The sequence below is a fragment of the Excalfactoria chinensis genome, chromosome 1, assembly GCF_039878825.1.
Source record: "Excalfactoria chinensis isolate bCotChi1 chromosome 1, bCotChi1.hap2, whole genome shotgun sequence".
NCBI classification, from domain to species: Eukaryota; Metazoa; Chordata; class Aves; order Galliformes; family Phasianidae; genus Excalfactoria; species Excalfactoria chinensis.
Window position 1 is genome coordinate 158964365 of NC_092825.1, and position 13840 is coordinate 158978204.

The 13840-nt window shown below is 50.3% G+C and overlaps 1 pseudogene; it reads right to left on the bottom strand.

Annotated features, from left to right (window-relative positions):
- Window positions 1–205: 205 nt before the first annotated feature.
- Window positions 206–10472, bottom strand: LOC140255646 (endogenous retrovirus group PABLB member 1 Env polyprotein-like; annotated as a pseudogene).
- Between the last annotated feature and the right edge of the window lie 3368 nt (window positions 10473–13840).

Genomic DNA, 13840 nt, shown 5'->3' on the forward strand with positions numbered 1-13840 from the left:
ATTGTCTTATCTATGGACCCAGCTTTATTGTCACAGCTGTGTTATCCCAACTGTATTATAACTATAGCAATGTCAACATGTCCCACTAGTCCTTTTCTTCTAACGTTCCCCAAAGCCTAGGATACTTAATCTTCATGAAAGGCCCCTATTTACCTAATTCTTACTTTCAATTCCCCCCTTTTCTTGAATCTAGCAAAATCTTTTGCTAAATGATTCCATTTCTAGAAAGAGAATTTCTAAAATAACTTCCATTTTCCATCTTCTGCCGTAATCTATGCCTCTTCCAATCCTCATAGCTATTTCTGTATCTTTGCAAAGCCACATCCCACACTGTGACATTATACACACCAAAACAAGCAAGGCCAATATTGCAACACAAGTCAGAAACAATTATTTTAACCAGGTAAAATTGGGGAGCCAATCAGTTCACTTTTCCAGCAACTCTGTAAAACCAAGGGAAGTGTCGTCTAATGAAACTTGATGGAGCACTTTAGCACATTCCCACATAGTCTGTAAATCCATCTCTACTCTTTGTGTCTCGTCTACGTAAGCACAGCAACTCTGATTTATGATTACACAAACCCCTCCTTCTTTTGCTGTTATTAATTTCAGCACCATTCTATTCTGCAGTACTACCTTACTTAACGTTGAAACTTCTACTTATAGCGCTTGTATTGCATCAATAGTTGATTTCTATTATCTTTAACGTAGCTGAAATATTAATGATTGCAAAGCTATGAAAGGCAGTTGGCCTGTCTATAAGGGGGTTATTTACATGCTTCACCCTCTTCCAAGGAGTACTTAATATCCCAGGAGGGAGAATCGTGTTGTTGTACCAAATATCCCCCTATGCAGTGTCCCCTCCAGTTCACTTCGTAAAGTCTTTCTTGCCTGTCCATCACCACAAAGCCACCACAACCCTGGTCCCAAGGGGCACTTTTCTGACCCGTGATATTATAGCAAGGGTCATTTTTCCCACTTTGTCTGGGGCTTTCAAGATTACAAAACTGTACTCCATCTCGTAGGGACACATTAAATTCCACTACGCTTACCGGTTTACCTATGCCATATCTCCTAAGCATTGCAATGTTATGTTTTGCCCAGAATTGTAACTCAAACTGAGGTCCCTTTGTTTCTGAGGTTATAATCTCATTCATACACTTACGTTTACCTCCTGCTCCTTTCCACAGTGTCCAATTAGTGGATGGAATCCCATATTGAGGGAGTTCCATTCCTCCATCCCTTGGCAAGGCTGTACATACACAGCAATCTGAAATATTCATAATTCGAGTAAGATTTTCCATCATTTGTATAAATGCATTATCCTGCCAAGCTAAAGCAGCTCCTATATACATATACTAAAAACTAATACGTTCATGTTTTCTTCTTAAGTCTAAGCTTAAGAGGTTCTTTCTCTTCAACATTCCACCATGGTTGGGCAGCCTTCTTCAGGGGAGTGTGATGTATCCACAGGATCAGTCCTTCCACCTTAGCCGCTGTATGTGTAGTCAGTAACACTTTGTAGGGCCCTTCCCACTTCAGTTCTGTATTGGTTGTTAATATACAGATGGCAGCAAAAGTACAGAAGGAAAAAGTAAAGGAAAACTCACCAGTGGTGGTGCCTTGGCTGAAGAAGCTGGGGCAGTCCGCACTGGTGAGCAATCTCCAAGAGATTCTGCCTCTGTGGGAGTCAGCCCTTAAATGAGGTCTCAGAGGGGATGGAGTCGAGCCCCACCCCTTCAGGTAGCACAGCTACATCACTCTCACCTGTGCTCCCACAGCTGACCCCATACTTGCCTCAGCTGATTAATCAGAGGTTCAGGCTGTGATTACCAATCTCCCATACAGGTTCCAAAGGTGAATAATCATGTACTGGCCCATCCAGGCCCTGTGCTCTAGTACCAAATACCACTCTTTCAATTCTCTTTATTTGCCTTGTTAGGCTGATCACATATTTGTTCAGCGCCTCATCCCCCACTTGTGTGGAAATTCCCTGTTGTACAGCATAGGGTCGCCCATAGACAATTCCATACGGGCTTAATCCTTCCTTGGTTCGGGGTTTAGTTAAGAGATTGTTCCTGGCACCCCGAACCTTGGAATTATTTCGTGTAACAGAACCTTTGTTACTTCCCTAGCCTTGTTAGTTTGGCAAGGGTATGCCTCAGGCCATCCTGAAAAGGTATCTGTTAAAACCAAAATGTATCTATACCCCCCTTTTCTTGGGAGCTTGGAAAAATCCACCTGCCATTGTTGTCCTGGACAATTTCCTCTTCCTATTTGCCCTAACTGAACCTTATGGCCTGTTTTAGGATTATTTTGTAAACAAACTTCACATGGCTGGGTCCCTTGCCTGATGGTAGTATACAAATTACAAGTGACCTGGTAAACAAAACATCCAGGATCTCCCCAGAGGGGACATATATTATAATGGCTCCAGGACTGAAATTTATCTTTTATAGCATCAGGGCCAGATCCACCATTTAAGGAAGCAGACATGCATGTGGAGAGTCTTATCTCACCGGGATATGGACTGGGACTGCAACTTGAGCCATGTAAGATATTCTTAACAAAAAGGGTTCTCACTTTAAGCTTCTGTGCAGGAAGAGACACATCTATGAAACTTATAATACTGTTTCTGATAAACACTTAAAAACGTATCAGAAATAATCAGGTAATATTTGGGGGGTGGGATTTTAATCACATCTGACATTCTGTTTATTATGAAGAAACCAGGAGGTCATCTTTACTGGAGATACTTTACCTGAAACCATAAGCGTGCAATAGCAGAGTTTGTATGGCTGGGAAAGCCCCATAAATGCACATACAGCTCTGCCTGGCTGCTCCTGGCCAGCCTGGGCTCCCCTCTCACCCTAAGCCAGTGCGTAGAGACCATAAGGGACCTCAGCTTGCTGCTGGGAAGGGAGAGCAGAACCAAGAAAGTCCGTGTGACTTCCCTGTCTCCCACATATCTCATCCCTACTACAGACCCACAGGACCGCACCAGTGCAGAACTCACACCCTCCGGTGCCTTCCTCTGTGCAGCAAATAGAAGCTTCATCACTTATTGCTGCCTCAGAAACAGAGAAGAAAACTTGGCCTCGTGAAAGCGGCTGTCCCTGACTTCTAAGATAGACACAAGGCGTATTTGCAAAGAGTGCTCCTTCCTATGGCCATCCAAACACAGTGTCTGAGGGAGTACTTATAGCCAGACGTGTGAGATCAAAAGAATTGGGCAAACAAAGGCTCCAACAGAAAGAAATATATATATAAATAAATAGGAGACACTTGCAAGAGCTGAACACAGCTGAAAACAGAATGAAATCAAAGATAAATAGGTTCCTGTGCAGCTGTATACAGCAAGAGACCAGCCAGGGCCTCTGAGCAGTGCCAAGATGGTGTGTGGAAGGGGATGAGCAACAAGTACTTGCTGGCTCTTCCCCTGGTAGCTCACCTCTGTCTCAGCAGAGTCCAGTTGCAATGCAAAGCTGCAATGCGATTAAACATAAAATCACATATGTCATAGTTTTGTGGTGCTGCTGTCAATATTCCACATCATAACATCATGTGCAGTATAGATCATCCATTCTCCAGTTCCATAGAATAGTAGCATCCCAGGTGCTCAGCTCTCGGAGAAGAACTACATATCCCAGAGGATGCCGCGGCAGAGATAAGTCACGGGAGGAGGACATATATAATCTCACTCTCAGGCTGGAACTCTCTCTCTCTCTCGGACTCTCAGGGAGTGAGAAGCATTCCTGCCGTGTCGCCTAGACTTCACAGTAGGCCTCTCGGTTTTCGGGGACTCTCTCTCTCTCTGTTTTGTTCGATTTATTAGCCTCAATCAGTGTATTCCAATATCATATTTAGTAAAATAAGTTTTCCTCCTTAGATTGCTGCCACTGTTTTATTTTCCCTTCCTTTCCGGGGCCCCGGGAGGGGAGGGAGGGGAGGCCCTACGGGGCGGCTGCCCTGTCACGGATACAGGTAAATCTAGGTAATCCGTGACAACATAGGAGGAAAATCCCTCCCAAACTCCGACACAGACTGCACCGTACCTCTGAAGTTACACTACTTTGTTCATTCTGAAAACTAGAAGAGAAACTTTATTCTACTTCTTTAATTCTATTTATTTTAATTTGGCATTTGACTAGAAAGAGAGAAAGAGAGCAAGGCCTGAATTCATGACTTCCAAGCTCATAAAGGACAGAGATAAACAATGTTACCAGAACTCCTGTTGCTGACTGCAACAGTAGCTGTGCTCACACAGCAAAGCAAAGGAAACAATGTCACTGAGAGCACACAGGCTGGCTGAGAAGTAATCTCTGAAGCTAATGCAGAGCACAGCAAGCAAAGCATGCTGAACTGAGATACACACGAAAAATAAGATGAGCAGCAAACAGAGGAATGGACATATTGCAGGCATTGTGTTTCCCAGAGCAGGACCCCTTACAGGTCACGCACACAGGGGCTACGTGCTCTGCAAGAATCTGCCTTGACAGCGATGGTTCTTATCTACGCGCTGCTGGGATGTCTGGTGGTTCTGGTTTGCAGTTCATAAAAGCAGGAACGCTGAGAGCAACATTTTATTTGTAACCTGTCGCGTTCCTGTTTTCCCACTGAAAAAGCCCAAAAAATACATGACGTCATTTTAGTGGGGGAAATTGCAACGTCGAATCTTCTTTATGCACTTTCACTATCTTTCTTTCTTCTTGTTTCTTTCAAACAACTTCTGTTACATGAACTATTGTGAAAAATATCAAGAGAATAAAATTTAACAACTGTTATGAAATGCTCAGATAATAAATACAATGGACATACAGCTAAACATTGGTTAAATTGCACCGAAGGCCTGAAAAATATAGGAGAGAAGCTGAAATTCTGATTGCTTCTGTCTCAATTTGGCTAGCTCGCTCTATAGATTCACCGAGTCCAGGTTTATACAGCACAACCACCTAATCACGCCCTTTGAAACACAATGCGTATGGGATATTGTGCCACCCCAGTAATGATGGGTGATGAGCACAGTGTTCTTTAGCACAGTGTTTGCAGTGTTCAAAACTCTATTTATTCTTTTGGCAGAAGCCTCTTGACTTGCCACTCAAGATAGGATATGGCTCCTATTGATGTCTACACGTTGTCTAAGACTTGCTGAAGCACCAAACAGCCCATGTTAGATGTAAGTTGAAAGACCATCATGGACAATATTTCATGGGAAAAGGGAATGAGATGATCTGGCACCCTGTCCTATTGCATCTCGTATGCCTCCAGTGACGCGGTTTCTGGTGTGCCCCTGGGATTGTCCCATTGACGGGCTGTGCTCACTATACAATCCCACTGCACTCATCTGAAATCTATTCAGTGCACTCAACGGAGCTCATCCAGGTGCCTAAGCACAGGGATCTAGTTGAGATTCCCTAGTTCCATCAGGAGTGTACTGGTTGGGGCTGGGATAGAGCCAGTTTACACATGATGAGCCCTGCTTTCCTGAACGTGGCTGAACATCTGCCCACCTATGGGAAGCACCGAATGACTTGCTGACTTCATCTCATGAGTTTTACCCTTCTGTTTCTCTTCCCCCAATCCATATTGGGTGGGTAAATGAGTGGCTGTGTGAAGCTGAGCTGCCTCTGGGTTAGCCCACAAGGGGTGTTTGACTGTGTTTCAGCAACTCCATGGAGCCCAGTGGGTTCTGGTTTTGACTTTATTCCAGTTTGTACTTCCAAGAGTATAATGTCATCACCGAGTGCCATGGACCTACTTCTGGCAGGTAGGATAATTCTGGAGGGGCTCTACAGAGCATTTTAAAAGGGTAATGATACTCTGGACTCTGCGACCATTAAGTCTCCAGACATCTCTTCTAACCAACGTCTCAGTGAGCCTATGGACCTGGTTTACCCAGTTCTAAAATGCAGAGCATCTTTGAATCCCTTTGTTAAGCCTGCTCTGTTCTTGAGTTGAACCAGAAACCAGTATTCATGTTCTTCAGGACGCTTCTGTGTGAGCCTGAGTTGGTTCATCCATTCCCCAGACCGGTTCCATATGTAAAGGGTGCAGCAGACCCTCCGGGCCACACGACCACCAGTATCCCAACTATTCTTTAACTGTGCCAAAATATATGGGGTCTTACACCAAGAAACTGCTTAATCTCATTGTTTCAATGAAAAGATGTGTGGACTTCAAACTGAGAATATGTTTAAGTGATTTTCAGAACAGGGAAAATAATGAAATAGTTTTTCTTTCTTTGCATCAGACCAACACACTTGTTCTGAGCTCAGCAAAGCCTTCCCAATTGTGACAGTGGAATGAATTCCCCTATCCTGCCTCACTACTTAGCTCCTCTGCTTTAGCTCCAAGTCAGTGAGAGAGACAGCAGTTGCAAGGAGGGGCAAATGGGGCATGGATGGGACCTTATTCTTCCTGCCATGAGAACAGCTGCATCAGCAGTAATACAACAGAAAGGCCCAGAATAGGAGAATTACATTTCGGTTATCCTTTTCACCTGATAAATTAATTGCAGAACAGAACAAAATAACCGGACATAATTGAGTGGACATTTGGCTTTGTACTTGTCTTTATAATATCTGATAACTATATGTTTTGGTGAAGGCTGTGTTGGATTCTCCGTTGGCTCATTCATTGCACAAGTGCATTTCTGAGTACTGAAATCAAATGCAGTCTTTCTATTTTTTTCCTTCACTCTGTTACTCTGTAATACCCATCCTGCAACAACTCTTTTTAGCAGCTGGAGATGGACAAATCCCTGGCATGGGAGGCATTCATATCGCTGCAGTGCTGGCATTATAAGGATGCCACTGACAGAGGCAGATGGGGGCTCTGCCAGAGGAGAGCCACGTCTTACCAGGATAGTTTCTGAGAACATACTTTGCTGACAGGGAAGCATGAATGAGAGAACACGAACCGTCATTTGTCATTAATTGATATTTGCACCAACATTTGAAAGACTGACTATCATTGTTATGTCCCAGAGGCCTTATCCAGAGACTTGCGCTTGTTCACTCTTTCTAAATCAGGAGCCAAGATTCACCCCACCCTTTGCCACTTAGGCTCTCTCTTCCCCTCCTCTCCCACACATACCCTTTGTTTGACCCCACCAATACTACAAGAACTACTTAATTAACAACAGTTGTTAAATTTGTTTATGGACTGACCTTAAAATGCAGTTTAGCTGGCCAGATAGGATGAAGCCAAATTGTTTTATATTTCAGTTAAGAAAAAAGCCTAGGTAGAGAGCAAAAAGAGGAAAAACGTATACTCCTGAAAGAAAGTGGAAGCAGAAAGAAATCCCACAACACAAGAAAAACACAAGAAAAATATCATTCCATTTCTATCACCCCTTGGCCTTATCCACGCTGGCCATCCAATCTGCCTTATAATGAAGTCCTTATCATTGAAGCCCAACAGCCACTGCTGAAGCTTGCAGGTTTTCAAGCCGAAGAGGAAAAAGGGAAACACAGTCCATTGGAAGCTTTTATTTGAAAGCTTTTTATTGAAAGCAAAGAGCTCCGTTCACCCCCACCCATTTTCTTTGGCATTTGGAAGTTTGATCCAGCTTCTGACCAGAGATGCCTCGTGTCTGATGAGTACGGATTTGTGCTGGGCGCAGCAGCTGATGCACTCTTCGGGGAAGGAAATTTCCAGTGTTCCTTGCAGTTAATCTGTTCTTTCACACTCACTGGACGTACTGCTCTTTCTTTTTTCCTCTCCTTTGCCAAAGTTCCCCTTCTTTCTTGTAGCTCCATTTCCAATCACCTTTTCCTTCCTTCAGTTTCTGACCCTCAGGATTTACCTACTAACTCACTTAGAAGGAGAGCAGCAAAATCTTACTCTAAACTTAAAAGAAAAGTTGTTAGCTTTAGTTTGTCATTCTACGTGCAATGACTGTGGAAATCCTATGAGGCAACTAAGACATTACCCAAATGGTTGTTACAATCCTATATAATTTGAAACCCAATTTGCACAAACAATATGGATGGGATCCATATTAGTTAGTTTTTTTTTTTCTTTTTCAGAAACTTATGTAATGATTTTAGTCCCTCAGTCTTTTGGTACCTCAGTGATAACGCTTCTCTGAGTCCAGAACGCTTCCCAAAGCATCCTGCTGCAGAAGCAAAACTGACATAACATTTTTATTCCATCTCTCTGAAACAAAATGCAAAGCCAGAAGCAGATTACGGCACACTCTGAAGAGTGTCTGCACATTAGAGAAGAACCACGGCCCCATGGTGTGAGAATGGAAGAAGCTGAAGAAACTCACCTGCTTCCTTCTGATAGGCTGGTTACTGGCAATGGGGAGAGCTGGTCTTTATTGTCCAACTGTCACAGGAACAGGCAGAAATCTTGAAGCACTTCTCATGAATACACACCCTGGCCAACCATGCACTCAATTAACTATAAAAATTCGTATTTTATTTGAACTGACTTATTGAAATATATGATTAATGTCTTTTTGAATTAGCTGTCCTTGTGCTCCCCTTGTGTAATCAGCTATATGTGTTCTGCCCCCCCCCCCACCATTGGAAAATACCCTTTTTTCCAACCTACAAAAAATTGTGTTGTCAGAAAAATACGGTAATTTGTCAAGGATTTCTGCATCACGACTCTCCACTCACTTGGTGCTGGAGCAACACTTCTGTCCAGGCTGTCCATTAGGGGCAAATGGTCACAGTACATGCACCAGTAGTCAAATTCCCAGCCAGAAGTTGAACAGTCTGTTTGCATACGATGCAGGTACACAGTGTGATTACTGCATGTGCAATAAGCCTTACACTTTCAGAAACATCAGGTTCACAGTGCATGAACTCCCACAGTACTGTGCACCCAACTCCTTCAGACCTGCACAGGTATCTTTACGCATGGCCTGCAAGCAGAGAGCAGGCAGGTCAACTCTCCCACTGTATTTGACAGTGTGGGGGGAAAATAATAATAATAAAATAATAATAAAATAAAACAACCACACAACCACCTCTAGTAATCCCAAACCTAGCAGAGAAGGCAGAGAAGTTGGGGAAGAAACTCTATGAAGAGATTTGGATTCATGTCTACGAAATCAGATTTAGTATTCATCTCTATGAATGTACTTTAGAGAGGTACGTATAATAACACCTTTCGGATCCTGAATGAAAATCATACTGGTAACATGCTGTTACAGCTCTGGCAGAGCACTGCTCAAAGACCCAAAAACATTTCTCTTCCCGGTGACCACAGCGGGGTAAATGGGTACCACACACCTTGTAGTGCTGTACCTGCCAACAGAAACTGAGAGAAAGAAGAAAGAAAAGGGGACAAAGTGGTTGAATCCATCTTAGGGAGAAACAGTTAAACGTGATGAGACCTGCTTCATGGGACGAGAGCAAATGCCTTCCAAAGGGAAGCACAAGTGACCACCAGGCCGTGCTTGGTCTCTACATGACCACCCTACGTAAACCAGTAACATAGACACATATTGAACCAAACTAAAGTGGAAGTACACGGGAACCCTGTAAATACCCAACCCCATCGTAACTGAGAAACAAAAAATAAGCCATGAAAGACAAAAAAAGACAAATCAGAAAATACTAATTGAGATCCAAGCTAAAAATTGGCAACTAAAAACGTTGATCTCGGTGTTTATGCCATTACAACGACAAAAAAACGTTGTTATCAGAATAAAATAAAGAACCACAAAAGAGACACAAAATAAATTTAAATAATATTTATTAAATTAATTGATGAATCAAATTGATGAATCAAATTGATGAATCAAATTGATGAATCAAATTGATGAATCAAATTGAAACAGAAAAAGGTTGACATGTTGATATCCATATACGGCACTAAATTCTAACCTCCGACGGGCGCAGAGTTCCCCCGACGCGCTCCCACCTCCCCCCTTGCTAGGGCGCGCGTCCCCCGCCGCGGGTCCCTCGGCGCGCTTCCACCTCTCCCATTGTCAAGGCGCGCTTCCCCAGCCGAGGGTCCCCCGCCGCGCTTCCATCTCTCCCTTTGCCAAAGCGCGCGTCCTCCGCCGCTCGTCCACCGGCGCGCTTCCACCTCTCCCTGTGCTAAGGCGCGTGTCCCCGGCGCGCATCTCCCGGCGCGGGTCCACCTCTCCCTTTGCCAACGCACGCATCGACCGCCGCGGGACCCCGGCACGCGTCCCCCGGCGCAGATTCCCCTGCGCGCTTCCATCTCTCCCTTTCCTAAGGCGCGCGTCCCCCGCCGCGGGTCCTCCGGCGCGCGTTCCCCTCTAAAATCTAACCTCCGACCGGCGCAGAGTCCCCCTGCGCGCTTCCACCTGTCCCTTTGCCAAGGCGCGCGTCCCCCCGCGTTCGTCCCCCGCCGCGCATCCACCGCCGCGCTTCCATCTCTCCCTTAACCAAGGCGCGCGTCCCCAGCCGCGGGTCCCCCGACGATCGTCCCCCGCCGCTTGTCCCACGGCGTTCGTCCCACGGCGAGGGTCCCCCGGCGCGCATCCCCCGGCGCGCTCCAACCTCTCCCTTTCCTAAGGCGCTCGTCCTCCGGCGCGCGTCCCCCGCCGCGCTTCCACCTCTGCCTGTGCTAAGGCGTGTCCCCCGATGATCGTCCCCCGCCGCCTGTCCTCCGGCGCGCTTCCACCTCTCCCTTTCCTAAGGCGCGCGTCCCCCGCCGCGCGTCCCACGGCGCTCGTCCACCGCCGCGCTTCCACCTCTCCCTTTGCTAAGGCGCTCGTCCCTCGCCGCGGGTCCCCCGGCGCGCTCCCACTTCTTCCTTTGCCAAGGGGCGCGTCCCCCGGCGATCGTCCCCCGCCGCGCGTCCCCCGCAGCCTGTCCACCGCCGCGTCTCCAACTCTCCCTTTGCCAAGGCGCTCGTCCCCCGGCGCGGGTCCCCTGAGCGCTTCCCCCGCCGATCGTCCTTCGCCGAGGGCTCCTCGCCGAAGGGTACCCGGCGCGATTCCACCTCTCCCTTTACCAAAGCGCGCGTCCCCCGCCACGCGTCCCCCGGCGCTCGTCCACCGGCGCGCTTCCACCTCTCCCTTTGTAAAGACGCGCGTCCCCCGTCGCGTGCCCCCTGAGCGCTTCCCCCGAACATCGTCCCCCGCCGCGCGTCCCCCGGCGCACTTCCACTTCTCCCTTTACCAAATCGTGCGTCCCCAGCCGCGGGTCCCTCGGCGCGCTTCCATCTCTCCCTTAAACAAGGCGCGCGTCCCCAGCCGCGAGTCCCCCGACGATCGTGCCCCGACGCGCGTCCCCCGGTGTTCGTCCCACGGCGAGGGTCCCCCGGCGCGCTTCCACATCTCCCATTGCAATGGCGCGCGTCCCCCGGCGCGCTCCAACTTCTCCCTTTCCTAAGGCGCTCGTCCTCTGGCGCGTGTCCCCCGCCGCCTGTCCTCCGGCGCGCTTCCATCTCTCCCCGTGCTAAGGCGCGTGTCCCCCGGCGCTCGTCCACCTCTCCCTTTGCGAAGGCTCGTCCTCCGCCGCAGGTCCCCCGGCGCGCTTCCACCTCTCCCTTTCCTAAGGCGCAAGTCCCACGACGAGGGTGCCCCGCCGCGTGTCCCACGGCGCTCGTCCACCGCCGCGATTCCACCTCTTCCTTTGCCAAGGCGCGCGTCCCACGCCGCGAGTCCCCCGGCGCGCGTCCCCCGGCGCGCATCCCCCGGCGCTCGTCTCCAGCCGCGGGTCTCCCGCTGCTTGTCCTCGCCGCTCGTCTCCCGACGCGCGTCCCCCGGCGCTCGTCCCACGGCAAGGGTCCCCCGGCGAGCATCCCCCGCCGCGGGTCCCCCGCCGCGCTCCCACATCTTCCTTTGACAAGGCGTGCGTCCCTGGTGAACGTTCCCCGCCGCGCATCCACCACCGCGCGTCCCCCCCAGCCTGTCCACCGGCGCGTCTCCAACTCTCCCTTTGCCAAGGCGCGCGTCCCCCGGCGCGTCTCCACCTCTTCCTCTGCTAAGTCGCGTGTCCCCCGGCGCACATCCTCCGCCGCGAGTCCCCCGGCGCGCTTCCACCTCTCCCATTGTAAAGACGTGCGTCCCCCGTCGCGTGCCCCCTGAGCGCTTCCCTCGAACATCGTCCCCCGCCGACGGTCCCCCGGCGCGCTTCCACTTTTCCCTTTCCTAAGGCGCGCGTCCCCCGCCGCGGGTCCCCCGGCGCGCGTTCCCTGGCGCTCATCCGCCGCCGCGTGACTCCCGGCGCATGTCCCCCGACGCGGGTCCACCGACGCGCTCCCACCTCCCCCCTTGCCAAGGCGCGCGTCGCCAGGCGCTCGTCCCCCGCCGTGGATCCCCCGCCGCCTGTCCCCCGGCGCGATTCCACCTCTCCCTTTGCCAAGGCGCGCATCCCCCGCCGCGACTCCCCCGCCGCTAGTGCACCGGCGTACTTCCATCTCTCCCTTAACCAAGGCGCGCGTCCCCAGCCGCGGGTCCCCCGACGCTCCTCCCCCGCCGCTTGTCCCACGGCGAGGGTCCCCCGGCGCGCTCCAACCTCTCCCTTTCCTAAGGCGCTCGTCCTCCAGCACGTGTCCCCCGCCGCGCTTCCACCTCTCCCTTTCCTAAGGCGCGCGTCCCACGACGAGGGTGCCCCGGCGCTCATCCCGCGGCGATCGTCTCCAGCCGCGGGCCCCCCTACGCTTGCCCTCGCCGCTCGTCCCCCGCCGCTTGTCCCCCGGCGCGCATCCCCCGGCGCGGGTCCCCCGGCGCGATCCAACCTCTCCCCTTCCTGAGGCGCTCTAAAATCTAACCTCTGCCGGCGCTCTAAATCTAACCTCCGACCGGCGCTCTAAAGTCTAACCTCTGCCGGCGCTCTAAAGTCTAACCTCCGACCGGCGCTCTAAATCTAACCTCCGACCGGCGCTCTAAATCTAACCTCTGCCGGCGCTCTAAATCTAACCTCTGCCGGCGCTCTAAATCTAACCTCCGACCGGCGCTCTAAATCTAACCTCTGCCGGCGCTCTAAATCTAACCTCTGCCGGCGCTCTAAATCTAACCTCTGCCGGCGCTCTAAATCTAACCTCTGCCGGCGCTCTAAATCTAACCTCTGCCGGCGCTCTAAATCTAACCTCCGACCGGCGCTCTAAAGTCTAACCTCTGCCGGCGCTCTAAATCTAACCTCCGACCGGCGCTCTAAATCTAACCTCTGCCGGCGCTCTAAATCTAACCTCCGGCCGGCGCTCTAAAGTCTAACCTCCGGCCGGCGCTCTAAATCTAACCTCCGACCGGCGCTCTAAGTCTAACCTCCGACCGGCGCTCTAAGTCTAACCTCCGACCGGCGCTCTAAAGTCTAACCTCCGGCCGGCGCTCTAAATCTAACCTCCGACCGGCGCTCTAAGTCTAACCTCCGACCGGCGCTCTAAGTCTAACCTCCGACCGGCGCTCTAAAGTCTAACCTCCGACCGGCGCTCTAAATCTAACCTCCGACCGGCGCTCTAAATCTAACCTCTGCCGGCGCTCTAAATCTAACCTCCGGCCGGCGCTCTAAATCTAACCTCCGACCGGCGCTCTAAGTCTAACCTCCGACCGGCGCTCTAAGTCTAACCTCCGACCGGCGCTCTAAAGTCTAACCTCCGACCGGCGCTCTAAATCTAACCTCCGACCGGCGCTCTAAATCTAACCTCTGCCGGCGCTCTAAATCTAACCTCCGACCGGCCCTCTAAATCTAACCTCTGCCGGCGCTCTAAATCTAACCGCCGACCGGCGCTCTAAATCTAACCTCTGCCGGCGCTCTAAATCTAACCTCTGCCGGCGCTCTAAAGTCTAACCTCTGCCGGCGCTCTAAATCTAACCTCCGACCGGCGCTCTAAATCTAACCTCCGACCGGCGCTCTAAATCTAACCTCTGCCGGCGCTCTAAATCTAACCTCCGACCGGCGCT